Raw genomic sequence first — 2,943 nt, forward strand, 5'->3', positions numbered from 1 at the left:
AAGCCAGGGCAGCTCCCAGGACTCCTGGGAACACGGGAGGGTGAGCCCTGAGCAGGCGAGGGCAGGGCAGTCATGGAGACTGGACTTTTGCTCATCTGGGCAGGAGAGTGATCAGGAAATGACTCTGAATGTGAGAAGACATGGCCAGTGTGGTACCGGCAGATGTGTACCCTCCAGTGCTCCAGGAGGACGCAGCCCTGGCTGGTAGCCCAGGCCCGTTTCTGCGGGGTCAATACTCACACCACCGCCCATGTCAAGCAAGCAACTCAGTGTCAGGGATGGTAAGAGAAGCACAGCCCGCCCCAGCCGGTCCTACTGCGGCCAGGAGGTGAGGCCGTAGCCCAGCGCACTCTGAAAACAGCTCACCCAGCAAGGACGCCAGCACAGAGAGAGCATGCACGCCAAACCCTAGGGGAAGCCTCCTCTGCTCAATTACAGAAAACAGACGAGCAGTTGCCTGGAGCAGGGAGGGAAGGGAGGGATTGACAGGACGGGAGCTCAGGGAAGCTGGTGGGAGTAGAAGGTTCTAGATCTTGATTGGGGTTGCAGTTACACTGGAACACACTTCTCAAAACCCTCTGAAGTGAGCCTGAGAATGGATGCATTTTGCTGGATGTAAATTATCCCAATAAAGCTGATATTTAAAAATATGTGACACCTCTCCAGGCTAGTGCTGATATCGGAAGGCTGATTTTCAGAACTGAGCGGAGTTTCAGCACTGGCCACAGCGGGAAGAGTGAGGTTCCCTGATTTTCAGTCTTCACCGAGCTTCCTCCAGAGAGCTGCACAGGCAGCTCCGGCCAGAGTTACTTTGGAAATGTACCCTGTTTCTTCCTTGTTGCTTTTCACTGGTTACTGTTTTGAAACCTCATCAGATGACAGAAAGAAGGCTCAGGGAGCCCCTCTGCTGGGCCTTCCCCACCTCCCCCGACATCGGCACACCCCAGCGCGGGCCCTGGAGGGTGTCGTTCAGACCCACGCCTTAAACACCCTCTACAGGCTGAGCTCTGTCTCTGTTTCCTCAGCAAAGTACCACAAGCCAGGTGGTTTAAAACAACGGAAACCTACTTCCTCATCATTCAGGAGGCCAGAAGTCTGAAATTGGGGTGCTATCAGGGTTGACTTTTACTGGAGGCTGTTGGGGGAACCGTCCCAGGCCTCACTCACCATTTCTGGTGTGGTCTGCAGTTCCTGGCACCCGTGACTTAAGGACGCATGGCTCCAATCTGTGCCTCCACCTTCACAAACCCTCTGTCTCTGCGTCCTCTCCTCTTTCCCTAGGCCGGCCCTGAATGTAAGATCATTTCATTTTGAGTCCCATAACTAACAGCAGCTGCAAAGACTCTATTTCCAAATAATATCCTGAGGTTCTATGTGGATGTGAATTTGTGGGGCAACACTATCCAGTTAATAATCACATTAACCAACTCCACCCCTACACAGTGTCTTCAGCCTCCAGCCTCCCGTGGAGCTCCAGACGCCGGTCCCCACTCAGAGCACTCCGAGAGTCTCAGATCTGAAGCTAAACTCAGGGTCCCTCCCCACACCTGTTCCTGCAACACGTCCTGTCATCGAAGCAGCAGACAGTCCTTCCAGCTGCTCGGGCCCCAAACCTCGCAGTCATACTTAGATTCTTTCTCCACATCAAATACATCAGCAAATGCTCTTGGCTAGCTCCGGGATGTGTTAATCGTGTAAGGCCCGTGTCCCAGAGTCAGAATTCTCACTCCTTCCTGCTCCAAACTTTTGCCTCTCCACAGAGAAGGCAAGGCTTTAGCGTGATTCAAATCACGTCTGCATTCTGTTCTGAGGGCACCCACATGCGCCAGGATGGCACCCTGGGTCCTCCCATGACTTAGAGGCCCGGCGGAGGCCTTGCCCTGCACCCCGCCCCCCACCACCCGCTGCCCCGCGTCCTTCCCGGCTCTGTTGTTCATGCCAGTCGCCTCGGTGGTCATGCTCTCCCTGGGACCTGCTCGGTCAGTCCCTGCTCTAGGGCCCTGTCCTTGCTGCTTCTCTGCCCAGGCTGTTGCCCGGAAAGCCACACCATCGGCCCTGGGGTGTCTCAGTTCAAGCTTCCCTGGCCACCTGCTTCAAAGAGCTTCCCGGCTCCACCCCACCTCCCTTCCTGGCTCTGATCCACTGCCTTTTCTCCCCCGCCTGAAGGTCCCCGTCCGGAAGGTCCCTGCCCAGAACGTTGTCACTAGGATGCAAAGCCCCATGAGAAGGAGCTCAGCCTGCATTCCTGCCATTGCCTGGATGTTTGGAGCAGGGTCTAGCAGACAGCAGGCGCTCAAGAAAGAATTGCTGAGTGAGCGGGTGAATGAAGACTTACTGATTGACATAAAAAAATTAAAGAATGTGGGTTTTTTTTAAAAAGCTTATCTCATTTTTTGCAACAATCTTTAAACCTGATCTTTGATCAGCCTTTAGCTGATGTACAGATAGGGTGAGGTTGCCACAATTTGGGGCAGATCAGCCTTGTGACTTGTCATCTAAAAAGGGGAAGAGGTTTTAACTTGAAAGAGAAAAAAACACGAGGCGACCTTTATGTGGAACAGTTACGCGAAGCCTCATCGGTGGCCAGGCAACTTCCTTTCCAACTTCTCCTTACTCGGGTCCCTCTGCCGTGTTTACACCTTGCCGAAGACCATGGAAACGTAAACATCTTGCCAAATGGAGCTGTGTAGACTGAACATGCAAAGCCTCCCTCTGGCCCTTGGACAACTCCAGGTCAGCGAAATGAACAGGTGTAACGTGAGGCTATACTCTTTCAAATTCCCTTTTAAAGTGGAAATTCCCTCTCTTCGGTATTATAGCATTAAAGGGAACAAGCCTAATACGTGGAATTACATGAAAAATGGGCACCCGAGGATATGAGCGGCTAGACGGTGTACACTTACAGACGGTACAGAGCAGATGGTGTCCTTTGGACAGAGAGAC

Source organism: Saimiri boliviensis, chromosome 4 (genome assembly GCF_048565385.1).
Source record: "Saimiri boliviensis isolate mSaiBol1 chromosome 4, mSaiBol1.pri, whole genome shotgun sequence".
Classification (NCBI taxonomy): Eukaryota; Metazoa; Chordata; class Mammalia; order Primates; family Cebidae; genus Saimiri; species Saimiri boliviensis.